Raw genomic sequence first — 12,080 nt, forward strand, 5'->3', positions numbered from 1 at the left:
ACACAGACACAGACAGACACAGACAGACACAGACAGACACACACACACAGACACACACAGACACACACAGACACAGACACACAGACACACACACCACTAAGAATCATGGCAAATAATAATGAGCTTCAAAAGTCAGAGACCACATTAATGGTCCGAGATGTTTTCATTTAAAGGGACAGTTCACCCAAAATTTAAATTCTGTCATCGTTTACTCTCCTCGAGCTGCTCCAAACATGAGTTTCTTTCTTCCGTGGAACGCAAAAGAAGATATTCTGAAGAACGTTGGTCTCCAAACAGTTGCTGGTAGCCATTGACTTCCATTGTAGGGAAAAAAATACTATGAAAGTCAATGGCTACCAGCAACTGTTTGGAGACCAACGTTCCTCAGAATATCTTCTTTTGAGTTTAACATTAGAAAGAAACTCATACAGGTTTGGAACAACAGTGAGAGTAAATGACAGAATTTTCATTTTTGGGGAGAACTGTCCCTTTCAAGCTGGTAATTGATAGAAAGATTTACGAGTTTAAAACACCTTTCTTTCATACAGAGTGTCAGATTTTCACAAAAGATGGATTAGCCCCTTTCACACATGCAGTATTTACTGGTAAATTACCGTTAAGAGATCATGTGTGAACAGGACCTTTTCACAAATACCGATTAAATGTGAATGTTTGACACAAAAATGAAAACATCAACAAAAACACTGAGCGCACGTTTACAACCACATCACCGGGAGCCGCAGCCGTTTAGAGCTCATTTCCGGTTAATGATGTCACAGAATTTACCGGTATTTTGAAACTGATGAGGTGTGAATGGTGCTTTACACTTTACACTTTCGTTCCGGTCATTTTACGGCAATTTACTGGTATTACTGTGAGAAAGCGGCTACTTATTGATTGACGTTTGAAACCAAAAACATCCAAATGAGAGCTAGAGATGACCGATACCACTTATTTTGTTTTCGATACTACACCGATACTTTCAAAGGCCAGTATCGCCGATATCGATACCCCTAGACTAGGCTTGCCGTGATAGACGGTGCTGACGGTGATACCGGTGTTAAGCCGCAACACCGGTTACGTCACTTGCCCACCGCGGCACCGACCCCCACCGTCGTTTTGATTTTTTATAGTAATAAAAATAATTTAGTTCAGTAAAAGAACAGACACTACAGTTAAAAACTGAACGCGGCTGCTCAATGCAGCGTGCCGAACGACAGTCGCATCACAGATCAGATTTCATTTCTCCAGCGAGGAGAGTGAGTCGAGCTGACTGACAAGAAGAGCGAGGTGAGACAGACAAGAAGAGTGAGGCAAGACAGACAAGAAGAGTGAGGCGAGACAGACGAGAAGAGTGAGGCGAGATTCGTTCCGGTCATTTTACGGCAATTTACTGGTATTACTGTGAGAAAGCGGCTACTTATTGATTGAGGTTTGAAACCAAAAACATCCAAATGAGAGCTAGGGATGACCGATACCACTTATTTTGTTTTCGATACTACACCGATACTTTCAAAGGCCAGCATCGCCGATATCGATACCCCTAGACTAGGCTTGCCGTGATAGACGGAGCTGACGGTGATACCGGTGTTAAGCCGCAACACCGGTTACGTCACTTGCCCACCAAGACGATCGCGGATGATTTAGTTTCGAAACGAGATGCAAAAGCACCTGTTTGGCAATATTTTGGATTTTGAAAAGACTGTTGACTTCTGCCGTTTATCTAAGGTGATTTTGGAAATTTTTTTAAACATTCATTTCTTATTTAATTGGTTCCACAGTGTTAGCTGATTTTTACTTTATTTAAACTTTGTGTAATTTATTTATTTTATTTGCCATATGTAAGTTATTTGTTATTTTATATTAGGCATAGCCTGCCCTATAGCATGGTGTATTTTTATTTGTTTTGTTAATAAAAGTTCTATGTTTTATATATACGCTAAAGTGAGTTTGACGTTGTATTTTGTTGTTGCATTCAAGCAATTTGACGCCGACCTGCCGCTAATTCGAAAGTGAAAGTAAAATGCGCACGCCACTTTTACAAGCTATTTAAAAGCGAAGGAAAGCGAGGAAAAGAGGGAACGCCCCCGCGGTGATACCGGTATTACCGGTGTTGTCACACGTCGATTAACCGGTGGGAACATTTCCTCACCATCACAACCCTACCCTAGACTGAACTTTTAAATTATGAAATTTATGAAATTATATAATTATTAAGACTAAAATAGGTAATAATACCCATTTAATATTATATTTGAAAGGCATTTATTTACGCCTTAATTACAACTTATTAGATAATAACTTTGTTTACACATGGTTAAAATGTGTTTACTGTAGTCACTAATATAGTTCATTATCATAAGGGACTGCCAGTTGCACCCATAAAATGCAACCTTTTTATTCTGACAGTTTATATTTATATTGAGTTGATCTCAACTAAGGCTTACGCAGCCCAGGAAAACAGTTCTGTCCTACACAAACTTTCCCTAACATCTCTTCAATTCAGTGCATTTCGTATGCATTAAATTTCTTGTTAAATGAACAAAATCACTGGCAAAAAAAACCCAAAAAACTTTAGTATTGATATTTTTTATTTGAGTATCGATACTTCCAATCAGTATATATCGATTCTTCCGTAACGATAAGCCCATCCCTACTGAGAGCCCACAAAAACGGAGCTCCACAAAACACACACACAAAAAGCATGTGTGTGTCTAAGTGAAGAAAAATATCGAAACAGTGTGTGGATGAGAACTCGCCCAGCTCCTGGAGGGCCACTGTAGACCCAAAACACCTGCCTGGAGGCTTGTAGTAATCCTGCAGTCCTGGATTAGCTGCTTCTGGTGTGTTTAACCCGGGCTGGAGCTGAACTCGGGTCTGGGGTTCGCTCTCAACCCAACACTTCACCGAAAGGGTCACCCAGTGTGCATACTGCAACAACACCACAGTACTCTGGATTATTAGCACAGTCAGTACCTATTCATCCTTCAGATCCAGCAAATAAACAGCCATTACATTACATCTGAACACAACCTCATGGGTTACAACGCTCTGTCGTTTTTTACAGTACACTCTGCTGTTTAATTCATGTTTCAGGTGTATGTAGTGTAAAGGCTTCGGCAACACAACTGAACAAATATTTGTCATTTTGTCATATTGACAGTAAACTGAGAGAGAAACCGGAAGACGTCGAAACATGCCGCTCTGTTTATTAAAATACATTATAATTCATTAGTCAGTTGTCTACACCAAGTGTTAACTGATTCATATACTAAATACACAATAAGGACACATAATAAAGTATTAGCATTAGCAGCTAGCTCAGCACTGAGGGAAGTGAAACCTCAAACTGGCAGGACAGAAATAAAGAATAAAACGTCGAGACGCTCATCCTACCTTGTGGTAACGTCGATGTGCTTCGCTATCGTTTGTCCGTTTTATTTCCGAGCTGTTTCGAGTCATTATTCGCTATAAACTCAGTCCGCGACATCACGCACGCAGGGAACTCAATCTGCTCCGCGAAACTTCCGCGTTCGTCATCTGCGGCTATGTCTCGTCACATCCGGTCTGAGCCGTTCGAATCTTCTATTGATCCGAATCGATTAATCTGAGTCGTATATTTGAAACTCAAATCTGCACCCTACATCTCTATTAGATTATTAAATACTTACGAGTACTGTCCAATCCACTGTGACTGGGCTGAGCAAACTAACAAACTACACGAACTCAGCATGAACGGAGCTTGTTTCACTGATCTAATACCCGGAAAGTGTTGATTATTTATTCGTTTAAGTTAGTTGTGGGGTGGTCATGCTACTGGGTTAAAAGGGCTTGGAAATCGTCATTTTAAATAACAAAAATTTGCATCTTTTTTTTTTTCTTCTTCTTCTTCAATATCACAAGATCCAGTGCTAAAAATGCAGTCAACAAAAGCTGGTGGTCTGAGAAATGAAAGCACAAGTTCCCAAATGTGTTGTCACGAAGCACTTCAGCTCCTACAAGCTCAAACACAAAAGTGCAGAGAGAAGTAAAAATAAAACACACATCAGTATAAACAAATCAGGAGGTACAGAGATCAGAAGTCCATCTATGGAATCACTTCAGCAGAACTCAGAGAGCTTTTACTCTCTTTATCCTCAAGTTCCAAAGAAAGATGGGGTTTGCATCCAGTAATGGATCTACAAGCACTTCAGAAAATACCATTTCAAAACGCTCATGCAAAAGCAGGCGCACAGTAAAACCCCCAGAGTTAAATGCTTAAAGAGAGCATTCGGTCCTAATCTACAGAGTGTTAAAGCAACACTGAAGCAGAGTTAAAGTTCATGAGATAATTAAGCGATTTATTAAGTGCTGATTGAGCATTAGTGATGAACAGCTGCTGTTAACAAGCAGAATCACTGAAGGAGAGAGAAACACAAGACACACTTATGATGCATTAGTATTAGTATTTTATTTTCATCGTAAAGTTGTAAACAGATATAGATTGCTTTAAAGGCGTATGCGTTCTTCATCTTTTTTCAGTACTTTCTCCCAGTCTCTCGAGATGTATTTCTCACAGTCATGCTTTCCTCTTTAGCTGAGCTCACAGATAATGATGGAGGCGCCGACTCCAGTCCAGAAGTGGAAACTGGGGACGAGGGGTCCGTCGGAATGCGTGTGAACGCAGCATATTTCTTGGAGCTGATTGTGCGAGAGTCTGTAAAGTGCCAGCACGCCGGTCTGCTGGTCCAGATAAACCCAGATGCGTTTGGCTTTGGGAGCGACCAGTGCGGTTTCATTCCCATCATGCCACATAGAGAAGGCCTTGCCGGACCAGTACAGGCTCCAGGACTGCGTGTTGTGTCGTCAGATGCAGAGCGCTTCATGTCCTTATATGCCACGCCAATTGTTATCTGAAAATAGCAAATGAATCGGTGTCATGAAACCAAAGAAATAAATGCACACACAGAGCTCTACACGATCACTGAGACTTATCTTTGAACCAGACGGGAGGAAATTTTGTGCAGCAATGAAACAGTAACTTTCCAGTAGCTATAAGTGAACTATCATGACTTTGGATAAAGCTTCCGCTTAATAAATTATTTTTTTTTACAGAATGAAAAATTGTTGCAAGAGAGGCCTCTATATCTGTATGTTTTTTGTTTTTTCAGTAGGGCAGCACTTGTTAAACTATTTTACCTGACTTAACGGAAACACCTGACTTCAATGATGTTTAAATACTTTCTCCATGACTTATTTTAGTCAATAAATAAGTTAAAAAATACAAAGATGTGTGTATTATCTGCTTAACAGGATTCTTTATCTACAGTGCATGCATAATTATTAGGCAAGTCGATATCCTGATCATATTTTTTACCAAGCACATATCCAGACCACATCTATCTTAAGAACTGCTATTAATTTTGCATATAATTATTTATAAGAGATATAAAATTTATAACTAGGGCTGCAAGTGAAACATGCCGTATTTCTTTTACAGGTACAATAAGTCAAAAAAAAAAGAGATTAACACACTGAAAAGTTAAAAATTATTAAATGCCCCTGAAAAGAGTGCAATACTATAGAAATAGTTAAATAAAGACATGACCACTGAAAAAGAAATGCTCAATGGGGCAGCAGGCGTCACAAAAAATGAAAAGATATTAACTGCAAAAGACTTAAGAATTAAGGTGTTAACCCAAGAATTAAACCAGCGGGAACCCTTTAGTCTCCAGCACCTCCTTTTTCCAGAACTCTCTGCAGTCTCAGACAAACAGTCCGAAGTGATGTCAGGTTTGTGAACGAATCTCTCGTTTGAACCGATTCTTTTTAGTGAACTGGATTGACCGAATCACTATTTTGAACCGATTCTTTTTAGTGAACTGGACTGACCAGTTCACCAAATTCGGACTGAAACGTCTGCATCAGTTTACGGCTCGAGCAGCACAGATCTACAAGTTCCTCAGATCGAATCTGCCTGACAGTCGCTCCAATTTGAAATGAGCTGTCAGAAAGCATCAGTTCACAGAAACGAATCTCTTCCCTTTTTGCCAACAGGAAATAATAATGTAAATGATGTTGTTTCTTGCACAGACTGATCATTTCGCTTCATAAGACCTCAATATATCATCCGGAGCACCTTGACCGTAAGGCTTTTTGTGTGTCAAAACCTAACCATTAATTTAAAGTTGCAAATTGCTGGTTCTCTGCACAGAGAGTCACCTTGCGATATCCATCAGACAGACGAATGTGACGGAAAGCACTGTTGTAATCCAGTGTGGGCTTGATGCGGACTAAAAGGGAACGCACACTGTTAAATATGAAAAAAGAACAAAAAATGGCCAACAAAATGAATGAAGTGGAAAATCATGCAGTCTCACATTTAAGCATGTCCTCTCTGGTTTTAGGTGCTGGATTTGACACACAACAGGATGCTGATGATAAAGAGGTTTAAACTGCATTAAATATAATGGGTGAATCTCATGAAACATGTCTAGGTCACATTTCACCCATCCAAAAATTGTGTGGAAATATATGCACATTTTTAGGACCATTAAGATTTTGTATTTTTTTAAATTTATGAATGAAAGGAAGATCAAGACCTGGATTGGCAGAGGGACAAGCTTGTTTCTCGTGACGTTCTTGTGTTGCAACAGAGGAAGCTTGGACTTTGGGTTTAACATCTGGTTTCGTAGAGTCCAACTTAACTTCTGTAACTGAGAAGAAAACAGATTACAATCCATAGCAAGACAAACTCCTTGTGAATCCTGTGATGACAAACTCAGTGCATACCTGTGTTTTGTGAGGACTGCTGGAGATGAGACCTCCATCACACGACTGACCGGATGAATGTGCATCACTGACTGCAGGATGACACGAGACGGTCAAACGCATCCTTACCTATCTATACAGCACTAATGCATCAGCTTATTATTTGTAAAGGTCAAATTCACAACCACACTTATCTGAAACCTGGCTGTGATGTCAAAATAAAGCATGACTTTTATTTGCACTGCATTGTAGAGATGGCTGACTTTAGTTAAGTCAAATCAAGTCAAGTCTGCTTTATTGTCAATTCTTCCACATGTACAGCACATACACACAGAGAATTGAAATTGCGTTTCTCTCAGACCCTTGGTGCATACAGATAACACTAACAGTAGAACATAAATACAGATATACAGATTAAATATAAAATACAACTATACAAATATACAAATAAGGTAAAATGTAAAAAAATATAAAAAAATATATATAAAGCAGCACAAGGCACATGGCAGATAGAGTGCAAACCAGTGAAGTAAACAACAGTGCAGATATAATGATTGTAGTGCAAAAGAGCTTATTTAGACTGATTAAAGTGACAGTGTGTGTGTGTATTTGGGAGGGGGGAGTGGGAGAGCGGGTGAGACGGGTGTTGTAAATGTCTTGGAGGGAGGGGAGCATAGTTGCATAGATAATGTACATTATAAAATAACATAACTGAGCCACTAAATTCTGCAATTGGTAAAATGCAAATGTGCACATGACATAATAAATAAACATCTGTTATGCTGCTGAACCACAAACAGCCTACAGTTAGTATAATGAAGTATCTAGCAGAACAATTACTTATGCTAATTATTAGTAATATTAATGTATTTGTTTATTGCCATTTATGGTAACACTTAAAGCCTTTATGTACAATGCATTAGGTTTGTTTATCATGTGTTTTAATAAATTATACTTTCTAAAGATGTAACAGCAAATAGATTATAATGTATTATACCTGTGGTTACAATTATTCATGAGATCATACAATGCGCATTACAAAGCATTGCAACTACTTTTAAAATGCATTATATATAAAAGCTTTAAGTAGTGTTACCCAATGTATCATTTTGCTAAAATCAATAAGGCCATGCATTATAGTGATTTTACCATGGTTATGTAAATATAGAGAGTTTGACTCTTATCAAATGATTTATGTCAAAACATCTTCAGTGAATATCACTGGTTTGTAACACACATCTAGTGTAGACAGACAAACTACTCAAATGATTTATAGCTTTAATTTCAAAATATAATTGTTGTACATCAACAGCAAGTCTTTTCATTCAGAAATGAAACATCACTGCCTCTTTAAGAGAAATGTTAATTAATGCATAAATGGATGCACTGTTCTCCATACCTTTCTTTTAACATGCTTTTTTCATTGTCAGCAGTGTTGGGGAAAGTTACTTTTAAAAGTAATGCATTACAATATTGTGTCACTTCCTAAAAAAGTAACTAATTGCTTTACTTTTGTGTTACTTTTTCTCATCTGGGCTGGGCTTGCTTGTTTGTTTTTAATATAACAAAGTTCGATTTTTGGCAAATGCAAAAGCCCTTTCACACCGAAAGTAAAATGAATAAGCCTCGGGCTTAATATACAACACTGACAAATACATAAATTCAAAATATTAATACAAAGACCTAAACTATCAATACAATAGTGCGTTTTAATAGACAGAGTTGCATGCAATTTGTTATATACATACAAAGTGCTTAGAGTCATTTGAGGATTACAACCTGTTTAATATGAAATAATATCAGACAAATGCTGGCCTCACCTCAGCCTCGTTTTCGTTCTGTTCGGTTGTGTGAAATAATGAGCACTGTATATTTGACCAGTATCCCTGGCACTCTCCTAGATTGTGCTTGTTTTACTCGTATATGGATCTTGCATGAATCCTTGCTTTCCTTTTTTTCTCATATAATACAATCATTTCAATACAAATCAATATTTCTTGTCCAGTTATTTATCTGGTATGTAGCCATGTAACAAGCAGGATAACGTACAGTTATCAGGTTGTTATTGCAAAATAAAACCCTTTTAGGCGAGTCATGTGGCTGGTTGCATAAACTGCTTAGACTAGTCTTACAAGTGTCATTTGATTTTTTAACTAGTCGTAACTTCGTCAGTTCAAAAAAAAACAGATGGGTCTATTATGAATCTGAAAAGTAAGTCAGATTATCCCTTGACTAACTGCTAGTTAGTCAAACTAGTACTTAATGGATGTGGATGTGTTTATGCTCCCTGGCCACCCTGTCTTTTGAGAGAATACACACATAATCCCTTATGTACATTATTTTTATCTTTTCTCTTTTTTTACATTTTGTGGTGAAACATGACGTTCTTGACAGGTTTTGTGAGATTCACCCAACGTGATAAAATGTTTAGATGCAGTCACGTTTGTTGTTCTTCATCTGGACGCACCACCCGATGGCCTTTGTGTCCAACAAGGCTACACTCGTCACATATGCATTGTTTGTCCTCACAGCAGTACATTGCATTGAGGACATTCATATGAGCCCTTCGTCGCTGTCTGATCCCAGTACTTCTGGATACAGAGCAGGCAGTAACTGTGTCCACAGGGAAGGGTAGCAGGGTCCTTAAGGACGTCCAAGCATATGGGGCAAGCAAACGCCTCTGGAGCCCAGGCAGTCGTAGCCATGATGTTGAAGACAGGTAGATGAACAATCCAGGCTTTCTGCAAAAGCACAGGCGACGGCTTTTCACATTTCATTTAAAACCAGAACGGGTGTGGTTAAAACTAGTAGTACAAGTTCTTTGGATGGTTCTAGCCGAGCACTACACATTTTCCATGACCAAAATGACACAGCTCGAATAAAATGAAAGGAAGGCTGACAAACCTGTGCATCTGGTCAGGGATCGGGTGAAATGTGTCTATCCAGTAAAAAGGTTTGATGTGTTAAGCTGTTATCAGTTTCTGATAATGTCGTTTTAAACATCGTTATTATGTTGATAGCATTCCTCTTGTGACATTTGTAAGTTTTTGATGCCTGTAAGTATTGAAAAGGATGTTTTATTTTTTAAAACATAATATTTTATTAGCATGGCAGATATGATATGACGTTATGAACCTCCTTTCCACATCCAACACGAAACTATGTATGCATACTGATGTTTGTGGTGTTTATAAGAGGGGGAAACCCCATGATGGATGCTGGTCTCTAGACCTATAATAACTTCACAGCATGCTACAAAGATTTGTGTTTAGTCATTTTGTTGACATGTTCATGTCTTGCATCAGTAGTCGGCCAAACGATAAGAAAAAAAATGATGCAGAAAGACCAATACATGAAAATCCTCTCATCATTTACTCACCCTCATGCTGTCCCAGATGACTCTCTTTCTTCAGATAAACACAAATTAAGATTTTTTATGAATTATTTCCATCTCTGTGAGTCTAATGCTAGTATGATGGACCTCTATAGGTGACCACACAACATGACAGTAATTCACTCGACTCCAGCTGATGAACCAATGTTCAAACAAAACGATAGGTGTGTGTGTGTAAGACAAACAATTAAACACTGTCTTTACACTAACAATCACTTCTAGTGATATGTCATACAATTGAAATGAACCTTTTTCTGTAAACTTGCCTAGGTTTGTTACATAACATGCTTTCTGGAGAAAAAAAAAAAGTAGACACAATTATTCCTGACAAGAGATGTCAACAATAGTCTGCAAACATCCTTAATCAATATCCCTTCCCTTAATAATAATAATATTATGATTAGTGACAGGTTAACTTTCTATAGCAATACCAATGTCCTTGGCCTTCTACATAAGTTAATTAAATATTGATTATAATAAAAAAAACAAAAATGTGTTTTTGTCCTAAAGCCATCTCATATTTACATGTAGGCCTACATTTTGACATTTCAGGAGCACACTATACAAATAGGCAAAATTAACCCCAATGACTAACATTTCTGAGCTCATAATATCAGTTTGACCATCTCCAACGATTCTGAAAACACAAGCTGTTTGCAAGAGTGCCTAAGATCAACCGATACTGTTTATCACTGATTAATGTGCTTACTTACACGTCGTGAGGCAGAACTCAATCGTCTGAGTGTAAATTCAGGATATCAGTGATAAAGCGAGGCATTGGGACGTCTGTTTATATTATGACTCGTTCTTTGAAGTCGGTTCCTTTTGATGAGTCGATCGAACCGAACGAAGATTCGAAACTCAGAGATCGAACCGAACGAAGATTCGAAACTCAGAGATTGTCTTGAAATGAAAAATACATTTGTGAAAGAGAACATGAAAATGAACAGGGCTTTTTCTCAAAACTAGCGTTTATAAACTGTCATTGATCAGAAAACGTCAGTCTTCTCTCTGGTGACGTGTGCAGGATTTCTTCAGTAATTTTGTGCACTTAAACTCCGCCCCTGCAAACTCACGCACATCTGCCACGCCCACATCTCAACAACCAATCAACAACAGCGTTGAACCAATTTTTTCCATTGTCTTGTAATCTGTTTCATTGTGACTGTAAAGCTGGTACTGATGTACCCAAAGGGAAATGGAAAGATGCATGGTTTTTCATGGGTATGAATGCTCATTTGACTCTATTCATGTATTTCTGATTTCGAATGTATTTCTGGAGTGAAAATCAGTGTAATTCTCCAGTTGAATGTATATCTTTTCCTAATTTGCAGTCTGGAATGATGATTGCGCCTGTAATAGCCAATCTCGGACCATTGGAGGCGCTCTCTTTTCGACCTAATCCAAGTGAGGCAGGGGTGTAGCCATCATTTCAGAAGTGAGGGGGACAGAAATGTCAAGAAATAACCATACATTTTTATTCTATAAGATTTTTTTCCTATGTTTTCCTAATGACAATTTTAAGATATGACTAGAAATTTTTTTTCCATTTTTATCACATATAATATATATTAATATATATTTATATATAATATATATATGTTTAGTTTCTATGCTAGTTTCTTATAAATGATAGCCTATGTCAATTAGCACTGCATTATTCATATACTTTATTTATTTATTATCTGGAGAAGACAAACACATATGAACCATATATTACAGAGGGTAGTCTGGACTGCTGAGCGAATCATTGGTACAACCCTCCCTTCTCTCCAAGAAATGTACTTATCCAGAGTGAGCAAAAGGGCTGGCAGAATCACTCTGGACCCCTCACATCCAGCACACTCCCTCTTTGAACTGTTGTCATCTGGTCGACGCTACAGAGCACTGAGCACCAGAACGGCCAGACACAGGAACAGTTTCTTCCCTCAGGCCA

General features: G+C 38.2%; 1 protein-coding gene and 1 pseudogene across 3 annotated transcripts in view; both read right to left on the reverse strand.

Moving 5' to 3' along the window:
- The window catches only part of LOC107662576 (proprotein convertase subtilisin/kexin type 7-like), a 16,745-nt gene extending 12,542 nt beyond the window's left edge, over window positions 1-4,203 (reverse strand). Inside the window, exons 1-2 of one of the 3 annotated variants that reach the window (XM_016452641.1) lie at window positions 4,045-4,203; window positions 2,799-2,931 (exon numbers count right to left, since the gene is read on the reverse strand). The gene's annotated coding sequence lies outside the window, so the exon portion shown is untranslated. Of the gene's footprint in view, window positions 1-2,798; window positions 2,932-3,396; window positions 3,633-4,044 lie in introns of those variants that run through there. The other 2 variants (XM_016452640.1, XM_016452639.1) reach the window with 2 other exon arrangements.
- A 210-nt stretch (window positions 4,204-4,413) lies between these two features.
- Window positions 4,414-10,135, reverse strand: LOC107662585 (uncharacterized; annotated as a pseudogene).
- Window positions 10,136-12,080: the final 1,945 nt, after the last annotated feature.

The sequence above is a fragment of the Sinocyclocheilus anshuiensis genome, unplaced genomic scaffold (assembly GCF_001515605.1).
Source record: "Sinocyclocheilus anshuiensis isolate Anshui unplaced genomic scaffold, SAMN03320099.WGS_v1.1 scaffold1478, whole genome shotgun sequence".
Taxonomy (NCBI): domain Eukaryota; kingdom Metazoa; phylum Chordata; class Actinopteri; order Cypriniformes; family Cyprinidae; genus Sinocyclocheilus; species Sinocyclocheilus anshuiensis.